This window comes from Peromyscus maniculatus, chromosome 11 (assembly GCF_049852395.1).
Source record: "Peromyscus maniculatus bairdii isolate BWxNUB_F1_BW_parent chromosome 11, HU_Pman_BW_mat_3.1, whole genome shotgun sequence".
Classification (NCBI taxonomy): domain Eukaryota; kingdom Metazoa; phylum Chordata; class Mammalia; order Rodentia; family Cricetidae; genus Peromyscus; species Peromyscus maniculatus.
This window is the reverse complement of record NC_134862.1, coordinates 68,803,133-68,822,928: the sequence shown is the minus strand read 5'-3', so window position 1 is coordinate 68,822,928 and position 19,796 is coordinate 68,803,133. Positions and strand designations below refer to the sequence as shown.

Here is a 19,796-nt window from a genome sequence, read left to right as displayed (position 1 = left end):
CCCCAGCAACTGTGTTCACCCTGACCTAGATGTGAGCTTCATCAAGGTAACAGCTCTGTCCCACTTGTGGGCCTATGGCTGTGTGCTTAGATGTCTTTGGAAGCAAGCAAGTACTGCACAGATCTGAGGTGGGGGGTGCACAGGGGAAATCTGCCTGCGGCCCAGCCCATCATTCCTTTCACATAGTCAGTCCATTGTCCTTGCCCCGGAACTAGTCTACTAGGGGTGAGTGCAGATGCTACTTCCTTTTCACCTGGTTCCTGCCACCCCTCTCAGCCCACTTCTAGCCCATTCTCCGTGCTGCTCCCACAGGCTTCTCCAAAGCTTAAATCTCTCAATGTTAAAGGTGTTCCAAGGCCTGTTATATCTGGCCCCATTGCTTCTCCTCCCCCTGCCCACTCTCTCTGCCTCTGCTCTGTACCCCGATCACACTCACTGCGTGCATAAGTCCAATCTCATGTGCGTTCTCTTTAGACCTCTGCATCTGTTATCCCATCAGCCTAGAAATACCAGCTGAGTGGTCGTTGACCCTCTTCACGGAAGAGTTGGCTGGTCCAGAGGTGGGTTATCCGCCATCCCGTCTTCTGCCTTCCCTGCTTACCCCATAAGCTTTCTGAGGTGTGACACTATTGCTCAATATGATCCAGTGTATCCTAGCTCCAAGCTCTGTGCTTGACAAGCGGAAGAGGACAGTAAATACTAAACTAGAACACGAACCCTCAGGGCTCCCATGAGGCTCCCACCCCTACAGCTTGGAGAACTCAATTCATGGCGCCAAGGGAAAATGTCCACATTAAATACTGCTGTGTGCTGCTAGAAACTGTGTGCCGGGGAAAAACAAATAAGTGATTAAGTAATGGCAGGCAAGTATTTCACTAAGAATCCTATCCAAATAAAATAACAGGAAAAGTGCCTTTCAGGACTGATTAACCGCAGCTGAGAATTAAAGATCATTTGTAACAAATCATTACAGTCAACTGATTAAAAATGAATGAGCTTGTACAGAGAACCATTACTGAATTTAGGAGAGAGAGAGAGAGAGAGAGAGAGAGAGAGAGATAGAGAGAGAGAGAGAGAGAGAGAGAACAGTTGAAACACACTAACATGAACCTCCTAACCTGTATGTATTACAAAAGGCCCATTTACTGACACCTAATGTAGAGACAGAGCATGAATCCAGTTCAAATTCTGCTTGGGGTCCAAAACCCCACACCTGACTGAGGAAGACTGAGTCTCTATTTGCCTGAGAGGATGGGAATAACCACTGCAGACATTTGACCTCTACTGGCTTATAGAAATGATAGGTTCAAGTTTAAATTTAGCAAAATAAGACTGTTGGAGTGGATGGAGACCTGAAGATGGTTTTAAAAATACCCCGGACATCAGAAGTCCCTCCTAGCACTAAAACGGGGGTGAGACAACCGAGTGCAGTGTGGTGCTCAGCTTGGCAGGCAGGCCACCACATTGAGGGCGAATTCCAGGAACGAAGAGCATAGTGGCTCATTTGTACCTATTGTTAGGTTAAAGAAAAAGAAAGTGTGAGAGAAAGAGAATAAAAGAAGTCAGAGGATTTCTTCAGTTCCAGCTGAAGCCCCCTTTTCCCAGAGTGCTTCTTCACAGGACACCATGGACACTATGCCCTACCTTGCTGGCAGTGTTCCCGTGAACTGAAAGTGGATATTGAGGTGGCCATGCATGGTGGACACAGCGATCCTGGCCAGACTCCTGAGGACAGCCCCCCACATCTTGCCCCTTACCTGCCCCTGTCTGAGGAAACTTTCTAGTGTGAGTAACTGGCAAGAACTGAGTCCTTTTCCTTCATGTTTTAGTAAATGGATGAACAAAGTCGTGAGGTTTCAAACTCCTCTGTCCTTTTGGCACTCAGGAGAGTCCTCCTAGAGGATGAGGGCGTTCTGCACCCAATCCCTTCTGCACCCATCCCTCCCAGCCATGGAGTCAACACAATCACTTTCTGTTTCCTGATTAGATAAAAACAATGATGAGCAATTTCTCCATAATTACAAATGCCTCTGATAAGACAGCTTATTTGCATTAAAACACTTCTACATGGCATTGATACAAGCCTCTCACTTATCAAATAATCACATCCGTTACCCAGGGTACCTTCTCCACATTTTCATTTTGAGCCCTGCAAAGTTAACTACTGGCCCTGATAAAGATAGAGAGGAAAAGAAACAGTAAGAAAAGTGGAAATGGAGTCTGAGAGAATGGCAGATGTAGGAACTTCAGGGAGAGTCGGAAAAAGGCCTGAGCTGGCCAGCTGGGGGTCATTGAGGAAAGCCAGAGAGCAGAGAAGTAGCCTCTGAGGAGCCTTTTAAGTTGGAGAGACAGATTCTAGAAAAGGGAGGCTTGTGGAGGAGTCCTTAGAGGCTAGACTTGTCAGATTCAGCCCATCAGAGCTGCACAGTGCTTTGGACATGAAAGCAAGAAGATTTTCTTCTAATATGAGAAGACCATGTCTCCAAGAGCCAGCCAATAGCCAGGAAAGAAAAGTAACAACTATTAACTTTGACCATTGTGTTAATGTGATAGACTGCATTATGTCATTCATTTGTTTATTCCTTCCCTCAAGAAACATTGTTTGAATATCTAATATGTACATTCTGTGTTAAATCCTGGGCAATTTCAAAGAGCCTAATGAATCAGTCTTTGCTCTGGGGAACTCAATCTATATGAGAGAAAGGCACATTAGTAATAATGTAATGTGACTGGTGTTGTACATTGTGGAACAGGGACAAGGTTGGGGAGGTTTTTTATGAAAGATGCCTCCACTGCATCTTTAACAAACAATAGGAGTTATCAAGTATAGAAAAATGAAAAGAGACTAGTACACGCAAATACATAGGAATGAGAAACATCATGGCTTATTTTGATACAGTGAACAGTGCATAAACAAGTGATACAGAGACACATGGATCTGATTGTAAAGAAACTTAAATGCCACAACATGGAGCCTGAGTTTGACTGCAGGCAAATAGGAGAGGCTTTGTAGTTTCCTTCAGAAAGAAGTGGCAAGATTAAATGGAGTATTAATCTTTTGCTGCAACCTAGATGGACCTGAGTGATGAATGACTAAAACATGCTGGCCAGCTGGAAAATAATTAACTAAAATTCAAGCAAGGGTTAATGCTATACTTTGGACCAAAAATGTCCTCTAAAGATGTGTGTGCGCATACACATACACACACACACACACACACACACACACACACACACACACACACACACATACACACACACACCTGTTGCTGTTAGGAGGCAGGAGAAACCTTAAGTGGTGGGGCCTGGGTGGAAATCTTTAGGTTTCTGGGAACATTCATACCAAGGCTATTTTGGGGTCCTACTCTCTTCCCTGTTTTTTTTTTTTTTTTTTTTTTTTTTTTTTTTTTTTTTTTTTTTACTTTCCATGAGACAAGTGATTTTGTTCCCCTGTGTCCACCTATACCATGATGCTATGCATGTCTATAGCAGTTGAACTACCTGGTCACAGACTACAACTTCCAAGACTGTGAGACAAAATAACCCTTCTATCTATATAACTTGATTTTCTTAGATACATCATATAGTGATGACAGGATGTCAACTAGCCAATTGTAAGAGAGTAGGCAAGAGGTTAGAGGTTTGCATTAAAGGTAGAGTGAACTGTAGTTGACACATTGAAAGCAATGATCTAGGGAACAACAATTCTTATGTTTCTGACATAGATATTCAAGTTCATAATGTTTCCTTCAATTATGAAGGAGAATACATGAATAGAAAGACCAGAATATGAATTAAAATTTGAGCCTATGAATTTCAGGGGAACTGATGAACATGTGCAGTGGTGGTCTGTTCTAGAGAGTTGAAGTCATGGGAATATAGGATTTTATAAACATTTAAGTCCTATGTAGAAGTACTACCTAAGGAACACATTTATACAGGAAGCTCAGGAGGGCACAACATTTAGGAAGTATTAACAGATGTAACTTGATGACTGAATAAAAGATTGGAATAAAATCTAAGAATAAAAGATTGGAGTGGTAGAAGAAAACCCATGAGGTGTTCTCTGTCCCTGTCATTTCCTGTCTTTCCTGGATGATCACTGCATGTCTCTGTTTACTGCAAGTGGGAGGAATGTACTTCTTCGATCACTTGAGGTCAGGCTTGGGTCACATGACCTGGTATGGCCTATGCAATGTCTATCATAGTCAAGCAGAAGTTTCAGGGGCTACTGTATAATCTCTTTTCTTCTGTTTCTTCATCTAAGCTCACCAAATAGAGATGAAAAGAAAAAAGAGAGAGGAGCCATCAGCTGATGTGGAATTTGAGCTTAAAGGAAAACCTTCATTGTCATAAGCCACTGAGATTTGAGGATTATTGCTTAACATAACAAAAACTGAATGCTACATCCAGAAAAAAAAATAGCATCTCAGCAATGAAAGAAACATTTCCAGAGAAAGCAAGTGGTCAACAGGGTCAAAAGTGACAGAGAAGCAATTAGCTTTAGCAATAGCGAGGTCACTGGTAATCTCAGGGAGGACAATTTTAGTGGTATGTGGGAAGCTAAAGCCAGATTACCAAGGATTGAGGCATGAATGAGAGGTGAGGAGGTGGAGATTGTTGTAGAGATTGTTTACATAATCATGCTGATGGGGGAGAGAGGAAAATAGAGGGAAATAGGTTGAGGGAGAGATAGAAAGACTGTTTTACTGCTAGTGTTTGCCATGTATCTGTTTGTCATATATCTGTATCTCCATTTTTTAAATGGAGAACTTGGATGAGCTAGGGAGGCATTTGAAACTGTAGACTGATGAGGAAGATTAGGTGAAGGTGGAAAGACCAAAGTTGTAAGTATTAAGATCATTTGCCTAGAAATACTTACATCCAGTTCCTTCATAATATTAAAAATAATAACCAGTTTAGATAGCCCTGTGTGCTCCCCACTGCTCTGATTCCCATTTGTGCACTTATTTAACCTTCAAAGCAACTCTGAAGTATTAACATTAGGATTTCCATTATATAGATGAGTAAACTGAGGGTGGAAGATAATAGATTAACTCATTCATGCCCACACAGCTAATGAGTAACAGAGTCTTGACTCAAATAGAGCCAGGATTTAAATAGAAGTTATTTAAAGACCTCAGGCAGTAGGTCTTTAATATATCATAATCTCCACAACCATGTGTGTACTAAGATTCTGAGCCTGCTCATGTTCTAAGCCTGCCTGGGAAGATGTTGGAGCAGTAGGGGCTTGTATGGATCATGCACGAAGACTATGACAGGGAAAGAAATACTCAGGAATGTACAAAGAGACCATTATGCTCTTTTGGACAGTGAGATTGAAACTGGGCATGGAGCCTTCCATATGAAGTACCAGCTTGATTTGCTGGAAGTCCTCTGCTTAATTGAGAAGTGAAAAACACTGAAAAGAGGAGAGATGTAGAGTACAAAGAAGACGTAAGAACCAACGACTCAAAGCAGTGGAGAAGAAGAGGCTATGCTAACATTTGTAGTACTCTCATTACTCATGTGTGCTAAACACTGCTCAGGAGCTCAGTGCTCAGAGAGAGGGGGGACCTCTGTCTTTCCCAAAGGAATTCCTCTATACTGAGAAAAATGCTTTGACATTGGGGTGAGGTAGTGTGCTCTGTGTGACAGGCTAAGGGGAATCAGGACACAGAAGGTCAGAAGTTGCTGTCCTTTGAGGACGAAGCAGAATTTCCAGCAACTGCTATCCCAAAGATTTTCATTACTCCTCTTACCTCTTTACATCAGGACATGGCTCATGGGATATAGGACGTCCTTCCAACATAGACTAAAGGTAGAGAGGCCATGGAGGCCAGAGTTGCTTTAAAGAAGTCTAATACTATCCACACAGACAAATGCCCAAACGTGGCATGCCTTTTAGGAGGGATTTCAAAGTCTGTGTGGCCTTTTATCACTATTGAGTCTGTGGGATATGTTGTGAGCTGTCAGATTGCTTTGTGTCACCTGAGCATTCAGAGGATTCTCTGAACTGGAAAGGATCCCTCTGGCCTCTTTAGAAGTCTACAGACTTCCCTCTCCTGTGGGTACACATGTGTAGATTCAGGGAAACTATTCAGCTCCATCGAGGATGTTGACTCAAGTGTAGCTAGGGTCATAGACTCTGGTAAGTAGGCAGAGGCTCAGCTCCAGCCAGAGTCTATTTTATTTCCAAATAATTTTCTTTTGCAGCCCTGGTCTTGAATAAACAATTCAGCACTGTACAGATTGCCCGCTGCTCTTTTTCCCTTCTTTTGTACTTTATAGTTTGAATTCCTAGCTCATCCAAGTTCTCCATTTAAAAATTACCAATGTCCAAACAGATACATGACAAACACTAGCAGTCTTATGGATAGCATGATTCTTGATCTCCCAGGTAGTTGCTGGACTCCCTAGAAATGCTCAGCAGAGTACTGACTTGGGGAGCACCAGGCACAGCTCTCTCAAACAGCCTTAACACTATTGTCTCTTGCTCCAGTGCCATGTGTACTCAACTATTAATTCCCACCTGAGTACTGTACAAATCACACATCCCTGTATACATATTATACAGGCTGCATGCTTCCTCCTTGGAGTTTATCAGTCTGTTATTTTTTCCCACAATCTGGAGTCTACATGATCTTCTTTTTTTCCTTAATTAATCTCTAGCTCACTCCAGGTTCGTACATGCATGGAGGAGGAAAAGTGTAATCAGGAATCAGTGGTAAAGAAAGATCTTCAGGGGAGACGAGAGTGGGGATGATACTTTCAGGATGAGTAGATGCTCTGTGACATTTACATAGAGAAATGAGAAGTGATCTGAGCAGAAGGATAATGTGTACAAAGACCCCAGAGTGTGATTGTACAGAGTGACTCCAAGGAAAAGGCAGGTCAGTGGGGTGAAGACTTAGATGGGAGGTGGATAGGGAACTTCCATTCAGGCAGAATGGCAGCCAGGCACTGATTCATGTTCAGACCAAGTGGGCCATACAACAGTTATAACGGAAGGAAGTTCTTCCCTGGAGACCCTAGCACTTCTACAGGGAAGAATGCTGCCCCCCCTCCCTGTGTTTTTCCACAGAAGAATGAATGAATAAAGCAGATTCTCTGATGAAGTCCAGAGGCCTTCCCTCAGAATGAAAGGCAAATATGAAGCAAAGCAAGGTGTGTCCTGCTGCTGCTCTATCTAGGAGCAGCAAGAGGGGGTGTCCATCTGCATCACTCCCAGAGATTGCACATGTTATTGATTTATTGATGCTCAGTTTGCTATAATGAGAAAGATATGAGCAGGAGACAGACACTGAAATCAGACTATTTTCCCCATGCCCACCTGCCCTCTGTGCCTGTTTCCTCTTTCCTCCCTTTTGAGACCAAATTGTGTGTGACTTCTCCTCCCCTTAGGAGCACTTCCTCTGCCCTTCTCCTGGCTACCTGCCAGTGCCTCACCCATCATTTTTACTCTAAGCTAAAAAAAAAATTCTTTTAAACACTAGGATGGACAAGGAGGCACTCTGTAAGGGAGCACTCAGCAGTGAAGGTTAAGAGACATGAAGCTAATGAACTAAAGAATATTGGTTACATCTCACTTGATTACACTCAGAAAATGTAAAACCATCTTTTAGTCACGACTGGCCATTTGTCTGCTGGAATGCTTGGAGCAATACCCCCGCTCACATTTATCTCTCGCCTTCAGGTTCCAGTCAAGGTTTCTAGAAATTAGTGATTCATCACCAAACGCAACAGCTACCACTGGGACCTGCCAAGTCAGGATAAATCACCATGTCCCCGTGCCAAGGTGTTGTCTCTCATTGGTAATATCTTCATGCAGCTGGCTGGTGTGTTAGTGTATGACACCTGGACATAACAGGAACAGCAAATACACTGAGCTGTGCGTCAGGACCACTGAAGGCATACAGAGCCACGCTGTCCAAGGCTGGCTTCTAGGCTCCTTGAAAGCCCTTGACTTTGGAAGGAAAAATGTGAGAGCCTGCTTAGGGTCTACACTGGTCTCACAAGCACATAAGGCTCACTCACTTGAGTGATAGAGTGAAAAAAACAAAACCTCCAATTTTCTTAAACTTTTACATAAATGGAGCAGCACTCTTGTTGAAAATCAAGTTTGCCATCATGTCTAGAATACTGATTTTAACAATTGAAGTGCAGCAACACTAACAATATAGTAGCATTAGTCAGGAGAGACATGTAATTAAACATAGTGGATAAAGTAGCCACAGTTATCTCTGCTCCCTTCTGAAGATTGCTTCACTGTAATAGCACAATTCTAAGATCCCCTGAGATTTCCCTTTTCTGATATGCATGCTATATGTTTTCTCTGAGGCTGTGGACTTGTGACTTGGATCCTGTGATGAGGCTATATTACATGATATGGTTGTGGGCTTGTGACTTGGATCCTGTGATGAGGCTATATTACATGATGTGGCTGTGTTTAACATAGGAATGTTGCCTGGATGGACCTGTCTGACTCACAGGAGTCCTTTGATAGCAGAGAGCTTTCTTTAGCTGCTTGTGGAGAGTGACATCAGACAGCTGCAAAGCATGAGAGCAACTTGATGTGAGAGGGTCTTTGTGGATGAGTGTAAGTGGTCAATATGAAGAGACTTGCCAAAAGCTAGAATAGCCCTGGGGACCTTGGTCTTATAATTGCAACATAAAGAATTCTGTAACAACTTGAAATAGCTTAGAAGTGGATCATTCCAATTCAAGTCTTCAGACAAGGACCTGACTGGTCAACTGCACAATTTCAGCCTGCTGAGTTCTTGAGCTAAGGACACAATTGAAACACATTAGACTCCTGACTCAAAAAATGGGATATCAAATTTGTATTGTTTTCTAAGTTGTGAGGCTGCTGGTGACTCACTACACCACAATAGAAGACTAACGCACTCTGTATAGGGAAGAAAGGCTTAAATGTGTAAGGAGGTAATTACAAAGAGAGAGGTTGCAATAGTATTTTTCAAGAAGGGAAGCAGGTGGCATAGGTTGCCTGTTTAAGAGAGCTGACAAAGCACTTGCAGAAGAGGAAGCCCCAAAGCAGCAGTGTGATTGGAGACCTGGGGAAAACGCTGGAGCTAGACACCAGTGCCTCTGAAGAATGGAGTGCAAATGTCACTGCCAACAGGAAGACAGAGTGGAAGTCTTCAATTCCTCCACCTTCACATCCATGGACAACCAGAGGTTTCTTCTCTGCACACACTGTACCAGATCGACTTTGGACTTGAGGACACTGTTTCAGCTGGCATCAGATATGAGGAGAATATTGAAAATAGGAGGACTGAGTAAAATCCCTATGCTGACCCGTGGTACTCTTCCACCAGCAAAGGACTTTGTAATGGGAAGAAGACTCAGACTATTCTCTGGAAAAATGGGGCTGGTGCCACATCTTCCCACCTCCTCCCCATTATCCATGTATACTGCACGTGCACATACAGCATCAATCAGCTCTTTTATATTATTCATAGTTGAAGTGTGAGCAGAAAATAATTAGCAGACTTTTGAGGTCTTTTGTAGAGAAAAGATAAAAATAAACAATGAAATAAGAATTGGCACAGAAGATTCAGGGAATGAGAGGGAAAACCCAAGTGAAAAATCACATTTAATAGGATGTTACTTACAAAGGGAATATTCAAGAAACAAGAAAATTCTCCGGAGTACTAAAAATTAAGATATCAAGAAAAAACTAAGATAAACAGGATGTATAAAACATAAGGGTGAGGCACACAAAAGATGACACACAAAAGATGGAAAACAGGAAAGAAAAGATGAGAAAATTGAGTGATCCAGCCGCAGAGACCCAACTTCTGACTAATGGGAGAGGGAGAAGGAGAAAAGAGTAGAAAAGAGCTACAAAGAAAATAGAGGAATGAACATTATTAAGGAAATATACAGCAGAGTGTAGTTATGCATGCATGTTTTTAAATCCAGGGGGTTTAAATAGGGGGTGAGATGCAGACAGAACTCTGAGAGTTCTGGAACAGCTAGGGCTACATAGTAAGTCCCTCAAAACAAACAAACAAACAAACAAATAATAAGATAATGTTCTTATATTGTAGAAGATGACTTTACATTTTAAATGAGCTTATTTAGTGCCCAGCACAAAAAAGAAAACTGAGGATCAGATCAAGGTACACTGTCATGAAATTTCAGAAGATCAAGGATAAAGAAATCTAGAGATTGATTTTGAAAGGTAGATAATACACAAGATATAAGAAACCAGACTGAGGCTATAGCTCAGTGGTACAGCACTTGCCTCTTATACATGAGGTCTTAGGTTAGTCCTCAGTACTGTCAAAACAACAACAACAAACAACAACCCCAAAATCAGGAAGCCCTTAGATTTTTGACAAAACACTAGATTCTAAAGGCAATGAAGCATTTCCTTAAAATTTAGGAGCTAATAATTTTCAAGGTGAACTTTTATACCTAGCCAAACTACCAATCAAGTACAAGGAGTCATTGCATTTTCAAATACCTAAAATCTAATGTTCAAACCATTCACTTTTGATAAAACACTTCCCAGGAATCTAGTAGAGGATGTATGCCACAAGACAAAGCAGTAGGCCAAAAGGGAGGGTGACATTGGGTCTAAGAAATAGAGGATCATACAGAGAGGGAAATGAATTCTTGAGATAAAGGTGAAGGGAGCATCAGAAAGACTAGAGTGCTGCAGATATAGTCATCAACCAATTGGCAGGGCAGGAAGGCGGGCTTTCAGAAGAGTGTCTCTCATTAAAAATTCAAAAATGATGCTTAAGGTGTTTGGCAGTTATCATGTTTTATGGCTATGTCAAAGAATTGTTAATGTTGTAATTAAGCACCAAGAAAATAAGCAGAGGAGAAATTGAACTCTCAGGACAGTCAAAAATTTGTATGAATGAAGAAACATGATCACTATACTATACACAGCTTTGTTATGAATCATAGTTATAAAGGCAAAATAGTGAAAATAAATATAAATTTGTGATAACTTTGATAAACTATATTGGAAGGATGGGGAAGAAGGTATGCATGTGTGCATTGTGAGAATATAGATGGTACAGCAATAGTTGTAAGAGATAAAACCTTGCCTTCTATAGCTGTAAATCAACATATTATAATATTGTAACTCAAATATAATATTATTTAAAAATAGAAACAGTTTCAAAGAAAGCAGTATAAATATATTATGAATCTTTATTTAGGTAAATGTTAGAACAAATGGCAAATAGTACTTGCGTATGAAGCTCAGCTTTTAGGATTGGGGAAGAAGGGGCCAGGGAGCTGCTGGTTTTGTGAGGAACCCTGTAACTCTATGTGACTTTCTAAATTCTGCATCAGCATTTAGGAAACCACAGAAAACAAATCAACATGGCACCTTGGCAGTGAGCATGCCTCTCTTTTATCCCATACTTGGGGTGAGGGGTGGAAAAGAATTATTTCTTATTAATTTAACCTGATTGTAAGCCAAGCTCTTATCCCTGGATCAAATGCCCCTGGATCTTAAGACCAACCCTGTAGACTTGTGAAAGACATGGTTTATCTGTGTAGTGCTGAGACCCAGCTAACCTCATATCTTCTGTCAGTCAACACTGGCCACTTTTCAAAGTCTGTGCTCGCACGTTGTTACCTTATTTGATCTTCAGAATGCCTAAGTGCAAGAATCGGAGCAGGGAATAGTATATAAACAAGGAAACTGGAACCAGAGGGTTTGTATGACCTCTCTTTGTCACACAGCCTAGACTCCTGGTTGCTATTTTATGGGCCAGCTGAAACCATATATGTAAGGCTAGGGAAACTGGTATCTCCTCTGCTACACTATCAAGTTGAGGTACCAAGGCATTAATTTATCTTCTCTGTTTTCCCACCATATGCATCCCTTTCTCTTTCTTTCCTATACCCACATTACTCCTGTTCTAACTCTTTGAGTCTCATCCTAGCTCCCTTGAGGCTTTCATATTGATACCTCCGGATTTAATTCTTGGCTTGAGGAATTGGAATGTTTGAAATGCTGAAACTGATCAGATGAATCATTATTGTGGTGTTGTCTGCTAGTTTTGCTAGTTTAAGATAGCTGCTACCATGGTCTGCTCATAGCCTTGGAGTTTAGATTGAACCTGGGGGACCTGAGGTGCTCATACTACCACATACTATCTACTCAGCTCTCAGTTCATCTCAGATTCATGTTCCGCAAACTCAGAGACCTGGCTACACAGAATTGAGCCAAAAGATGGATTCCTTATGCCCTCTTACTCTTTTGATTTATTTGAGGCAAAAAAAGAAGAAAGGTGAAAGAAACAAGATAGACCAAGTGACAGGAATCGAAGGGAAGCCCTCCATCTCCAGGCATTTAAGTTCATACCCATGGTAAATGCAGCTGAGGGACACTGTGTTAGAGGGGTGAAGTCTGAGTCACCGGCACTTTTTCCAGCCTCCAGTTTCTTGGAGCGCTCTTGATCCCATTTCCTGTTGGAGGCAGACAGGATCACAGCATCCAGTGTTATGGCTACAGGCATAATTCCAACATCTGAGAACATTTCCCTCCCAGATATTTAATTTCCCTTTACAGCCGTCTTACCACTGGGGCCCTAAACACACTTCACAACTCTATCTAGCACATCATCTTAGCCTCTTTTGCAAGTCTTTTAATATCCATTGGAAAATAATGCTGCCTTTGATTCTGAGGCAAATCTCTAACACTTCTTCCCTTGTTTCTAATTAGCAATATTTCTGCGGTAATTAAGATGAGAACTGCTCTTCGCTTCTGCAGCATTTTTTATTGGGATAGAAGGAAAAATACAATAGCAGGAAGTGGATCTGAGAATGCCTCTGCTGTCTGACTCAATTATATTTAAATTAATCTCAGCATAACTTTAAAACAGTACCCACTCTTGTACACATATGTGCATGCCCATTTACTTAGCACATGCATGCTTGTTTCCACATACACTTCACACACACACACACACACACACACACACAAACACTTATTACTGTGTGTGCACTTGCTCATGCACAGAGACACAGAATAGTTACCCATTTCTTAGAAAACAGGGTTTGAAATGCACTAATGGAGATGCTACCATTCTATGGGCCAAACAAATGAGTCATCTGCAACCCCAGGCATCCCATAAATGAACAGTCTCAGTGAGCTGAGTGTTAATGAAACATGGCCAGAGAGCAGCAGCCTTCCTTCTTTGAATGCTGAAATTGGGCAAATTTCCTTGCTGGTCAGACACCCAGGGACTTGACATTTTTAAGACCCTTCACAGGCTTGCTATGTCTGTATGTTCGGCCTACGTTAGCTTTTGTTCTTGCTTAGCAGGAAGGAGACTCTGGGAGCTGCATTGCCAGACAAAACGTAACACCAAAGGCTGAGTCAAGGGTCAATGGTACTAGTTTCCATTTGAGAGATGATGCTCTTGAACTCTATGAGAGTGCACGCGCCACAAATACGTGCTTATATGAACCCCCGAGGGAATGACAATGGTCTACTCTATGCCAAACAAAACAGATAGCCTTTTTGCATTTTGACTGACTTGAATCCAGTCATATTTTGTAGATGGTTCTCAATAAGAGTTCAAGAAAAGAACTTTTGCTTGTAATTTCAGGAGTGTGTTTTTCCAGAAGACTGACAGGTAGCATAGGAGTTTATTTTTCTGGAAATTAATATTTCAGGCGACTTGGTGGTTTCTTCCCTGTAACTAGTTACTTTGTGATTCCTCCAGCAGAGTTGCTTACCAAGAGCTGGGCTGTGCCTTCCTTGGTGGCTAAGACTAGGGTGTGTCCACAGGGAGTGCTGGCCCTGACGAAGATGAGCTACTGGCTACATCATCCCTCCAGCCCCCATTTCTGGGCTGATGTGCCAAGCAGAATGCTTTCCTTTGTGTCAGCTATGTTGTCCTTATGAAGAGTTAATTGATCTTACAGATTTTCTTTTTCAGCTCTCTCAACTTACAGATGAAGCTAAGCCTGTGTCTCAAATTACAGGTGAAGCAGGATAGTAACCCCAGCTATACAGGAGGCTCAGGTGGGAGGCTCATCAGTTCAAAGGCCTTCCTGGGCTACAGAGTGAGTTCAAGGGTGGCCTGGATAACTCATAAAACCATGCATAACAAACAAACAAACCAAAAAAAAAAAAAACTAAAAGGGAGGGGAGGGAGCAGTGAGGATGTAGCTCTGAGATAGAAGGATTATCTAAGTGGTAGTAAGTCCTGGCTCCATTCCTAGCTAACTAACTAATCAACCAACTAACTAAGTAAAATTATGGGTAAAGAATGTCAGCTGGTAATGGCAAGCCCATTACTACTATTACTGGTAGCTAGTTAGAGAAGAATCCAGTATATCTTCCCTCTCTATATACTGATTCAATTGTCTTTAGTTAAGCAACTATTATGGAATTTCTAGCATGGATTAAGTATAAGGATAGGGTCAGAAAATTCAAGAGAGTCACAAAGGTGAGGGACCAGTATAAATGGCAAATGAGACCACACATGGTAAGAATCTTACAGAGTCCCTGGCTTTGGTCACATTTCATCTATGGATGCACAGAAGAGAATAATCTCCGATATGCATCGATCAAGTTCTTCCAGATGTCTGAAAGAGCACTGAAAGAGCTTCTGTTACTCCTTTGAAAGCACATTTTCGATTTCTATGATAAAATCCTCTAGGCCAGGCCTGTGTCTGTCAGAACTCATTTGGCAGTTGTGGAAAGCGTTAGCACTGTGTTACCCCTTTATTCAAGTGCACTGGCTGGTCACATGGCTCATCTAGCCACCCTGTCTGCCATGCACAACTGAAGTGTAGAGAAAGCTCTTTCTTTAAGCTGGGGATGGAGACAATTACAAGATGCCAAAATTAGCAGGGGGCAGGTCATTGAAACATACTTTCAGCTGGTTATCTAGGGAAAATACTGTCAAGATCACTGGGTTTTAAGTCTAAGCTATTCTTCCCATTTCCTGAACTTCCACTGCCCACAAACTTGATGCCCCTTATCTTTATTCTTTTTTCTTTTTTTTTCTTTTATTATTATCATTATTAAGGGATTTTCTACTCATTTTATATACCAACCACAGATTACCCTGTCCTCCCCCCTCCTGCCTCCTAGCCTTCCCCCCCAACTCATCCCCCATTCCCTCCTCCTCCAAGGCAAGGTCTCCCATGCGGAGTCAGCAGAACCTGGTACATTCAGTTGAGGGAGGGCCAAGTCCTTCCTCCCTGCACCAAGGCTGCACAAAGTGTCTCACCACAGGCACTAGGCTCCAAAAAGCTGGCTCATGCACTAGGGATGGGTTCCTATCCCACTGCCTGGGGGCCGCCTAAACAGTTTAAGCTAAACAACTGTCTCGCCTATCCAGAGGGTCAAGTCCAGTACCATGGGGGCTCCTCAGCTATTGGTCCACAGTTCATGTGTTTCCACTAGTTTGGCTAGGTGTCTTTGTACCTTTTCCCATCATGACCTCAATGTCCCTTGCTCATAGAATCCCTCCTCTGTCTCATTGATTGGACTCCTGGAGCTTGGCCTGGCACCCAGCCGTGGATCTCTGCATCTGCTTCCATCAGTCTCAGGAGGAGGGCTCTATGATGATAGGTTATTCAGCCATCGGATCACCAGAGTAGGCCAGTTCAGGCACCCTCTCAACTGTTGCCAGTAGTCTATGGTGGGATCATCCTTGTGGATTCCTGGGAACTTCCTTAGCACTCTGTTTCTCCCTATTCCCATGGTGTCTTCTTCATTTATCATGGTATCTCTTTCCTTGCTCTCCCACTCTGTCCCTGTTCCAGCTCAAATATCCTGTTCCCCTATGTTTTCAGACCCCCATCCCTTCCCCTCCCTCCATTACCCCACCCCACCCCCAGTTTGCTCATGTAGATCTCATCTATTTCTCCTTCACTGGGTGATCCATGAATCCTTCCTAGGGTCCTCCTTTATTCTTAACTAAAGTCAGATACACAAAACCAAGAACAATCTCATATGTTGATATATTGTGTAACCTAATAAACTTATATGGGGATCAGAGGACAGAGCCAACTACTAGATTAGACATAGAGGCAAGACAGTGGTGGCACCCACCCTTAATGCTATCATTCCAGAGGCAGAAATCCATCTGGATCACTGTGAGTTCAAGGCCACACTGGGAACAGAGTCAGGCAGTAGTGGCACACACCTTTAATCCCAGCACTTGATCTCACACCTTTGCTTGGAAAGCACACACACCTTTAATCCCAGGAAGTTACATGGCTGGGTGGAGAATGGTATATAAGGCTGAGGAGACAGGAACTAAGCAGCAGTTCAACTGAGACCCTCAGGGGTGAAGACTCAGAAGCTTTCAGTCTAAGGATTTGTGGAAACAGGATTGGCTGAGGAGTTGGCAAGGTGAGGTTGGCTGTGGCTTGTTCTGTTTCTCTGATCTTTCAGCTTTCACCCCAATATCTGGCTTTTTTTTAAATTACTAAGACCTTTTAAGATTCGTGTTACAATGTCAAGTATTTGCTGATTTCTGCCTTCGATAGCAAGATTCAACTAGAAGTTTCCTTCTATCTTCCAGCTGTGTGATGCTTAGGCCACCACAGCCATTACACCAGCAGCTTTCTAATTGTTTAGTCTAGGCTCTATTTAAAACAAAGTATGTGGACTCAGACACTCTGCTCCATTCCTACTCATTAAGAACAGTATAACCATGTCGAGAGATCCGAATAATATGTACTTAATTGAAAAGGAGCCAGGGATGAAGCTATAGTTTCTGGGTGCCTTAATAACTACATCATCAAATAGTTTTAAGAAACTATATTTTTTTTCTGGCAATGGAAGCTGAAACAGAACCATTCTGCAGATAGGATTACTGGCCACTGGGGATACCATCTTTCGTCTTTAGTCTTATCTCCATGATCTTGGACTCTTGAAGTTGGGTTTTCCTCCTTACAAGAGGGTCAACAATCTAAAATACTAAGATGAACATGCCAGTTCAGTGGGTGGGCACCCCTGGCCCAATACAGTACAAATATAAATAATTCCCTTTGAGAATGAAACACATTTGAACAGACAAATTACTGGTCTACTGCCTGGTACAGAGCAAGCTTGACTTTAGCATATGTCCTTTCTTTTGTCTAGTTGTACTATATTCTTTAAACATACCATGGCAAAGCTCCTTCTCTAATGTTCTGTGAAACTTTGGCAAGAGTTCCAGCCTTGGCCTGTTATCACATCAGGCAAACAAAACCCATTATCCATAGAGACTGCTCAGTCAGGCTGGATGCCCCCATGATGCTCACCTTCTCTGAACTCTGATTGCTGGTTATTTAGTCTGTCAGCCTCCCTAATGCATCTCCTCTTGCTCCTTCATGGTTCAACTTGTACTCTTTGTGTGTTTACTCAAGTGGATCTTGCTCTGTCATCTCTCCCATAGTACACAGGGAAGTAACTGCACTCTTGCTTCCTCAGCACAGTCTCCTTTCCATGGAAGATAGACTGGAAAATCACCCAGCAATAGGACTCTCCGAGCTTTCAAACACATGCCACTCATCAATGTGTGAAAAGGACAATAGAGACCACAGACCTAGGTCTCACTTTGATACAGAGCTCTGCTCCAGAACCTTGGACAGCTCATCATTCAGCATCAACATGAGCTCAGCTAATGTACTGAGTATCCATTCTCTCCATAGATCAGTGGTTCTCAACCTTCCTAATGCTGTGACCCTTTATTACAGTTCCTCATGTTGTGGTGACCCCAAACCATAAAATTATTTTCATTGGTGCTTCATAACTGTAATTTTGCTACTGTCATGAATAGTAATGCAAGTATCTGATATTCAGGATCTCTGATATGTGACCCTTAAGGATCATTTGACTCCCAAAGTGGTTGTGACCCCCAGGTTGAGAACCACTGGCATATATGATTATTTCCTAACAAGATTGGTGCAGTATCTCAAAGTAGCTCCGAGTATGACTTTGATCATACTCGGAGTATGACTCCAAGTATATAATGATATATACACTAAATATATACTTTTTTGCTCTTCCTAAAATCTATTATTCTTCTTTGACATTGTTTCTTGCAATGATATTATTAGCTTTGTATTATTACTATGTATCTCATAAATATGAGGAAATGAAAGCTCAAAGGAGCTAAGCAACTTTCCCAGAAAGAATACACATCAGACAGACTTTACTTCAACTCTGTCTAACTCAAAGTCATACTCAGAGCTACTAATATATACTGCACCAATCTTGTTAGGAAATTCACCCTTACATCAAACTCGTTCTCTTCATATTCATTCATCAATCCCTTGGGAGCTTTACAGAATAGAAATTGAATTATTCTTCCACAAGAAAGGTTTTAAAATGTTTAAAGATGGTTATTATGTATCCTCTGTTCTTATGACTTTTTAAAAGCACCTTCCTTAAAAACCCATTATGGAAATGCATGGATAGGCAAAACACAGGAATTTTAGAGTAATGAACCTATTCTGTATGGTACTATAATGGTGGGTGTATGTCATCACACAGTTTTCTAAATGGGTAAAGTGCCCATATATATAGAAAGATGCAGGTTCATCAACAAGTAACCATTGTGCCATTCTGGTTGTGGGAGAGGTTATCTGAGGACATTCTACTAAGAGAAAGGCCATGTGTGAGTGTAGCTGAGGAGTATATGGGAAACTTCTATGTATTCCACTTAGTTTTTCTGTAAACCTAAAATTTTGTCAATAAATAAAACGTATTTATAAAACATTATCTTTGTATAAACAAACAAAAGCCTTCTATGGAGCAATGGCTGAAACTGATTAATGTTTAGGTGACTTTTATTTTGTGATAGAACCGTTTTGGAACTAGGTAAAGATGGTGGCTATAATACATTGTGAGCTACTAAAGCCTACCAAATGGCCCACTTTAAAATGGCTAATTCTGTGAGATATGAATGTCATTTCAGTATGTATTTAAAACTTTCCTCCCAAAGTATTGCAAGGTATTTTAGTTACTTTAAACATAGGATATTGGTTATAGAATGAAATAACTCATATAACCAACATCCTAGCTTTAAAATTTAGTCCTGGTAAATAATAGAAGTAGGATCTTGCATGTCTTTCTTATACTGCCTTATCCTCCCTTTCCACTGAGAAGCAGCCATCAGCCTGGACTTGACATTTCCCACTCCTATCAATTTCTAAAAATTTCTTTATTATTGTACATAATACATATGTAATTTTGAACAATAAATAGCATTTTGGGATATGTTTTTATGTTCATAAATGTTCTCATACTGAAAATAATCCCATTTAACTTCCTTTTTCTACAATAATAATTGTGAGAATCATGAATATATCCTATTTTCTTTAGCCATTCTTTTGTTGATGGACACTTGGGTTATTTCTTCTCATAGCCATGACAATGAATGTTGCTAGGAACACTCTTTATGTGTCTTCTTGTGTATGGCTGTGAGAACTTTTCTAGGTTATACACCCCTGAGTATCTCTAGCTTCAGCAGCTATTGTTCAGGTACTCTCACAATGAGGCTTTAGGATGCCCTGACACTGTGCTTAATTCCCTGGAGAAACTTGTGCTTTTCAAGGACAGTTCCCCAGAAAGGGAAAAAAAAAAAACCCAGTAGGTTTAACTTTTTTTTTTCTGGAAAGAATACTTCTTCCAGTGCTTTTGTGGCCGTATATACCATAATTTTCTGCTGGTAATCTAATCAAACAATAACCCACAAATATTTTGATATGAATTGATGGTTCTTTTTATTTGTAAGCCTTAATTTGTCTGTATTAAACTTTACTTTGTTAGTTGTAGTCATTCCTGT

At 41.4% G+C, this 19,796-nt stretch overlaps 1 protein-coding gene across 2 annotated transcripts in view; it reads right to left on the bottom strand.

The window, feature by feature from the left end:
* Window positions 1-19,796, bottom strand: part of Tnr (tenascin R) — a 407,740-nt gene that overhangs the window by 209,953 nt on the left and 177,991 nt on the right. The window contains exon 1 of one of the 2 annotated variants that reach the window (XM_076547793.1): window positions 437-535. The exons of the other annotated variant lie outside the window; for it this stretch is intronic. The gene's annotated coding sequence lies outside the window, so the exon portion shown is untranslated. Of the gene's footprint in view, window positions 1-436; window positions 536-19,796 lie in introns of those variants that run through there. 2 annotated transcript variants of the gene reach the window in all.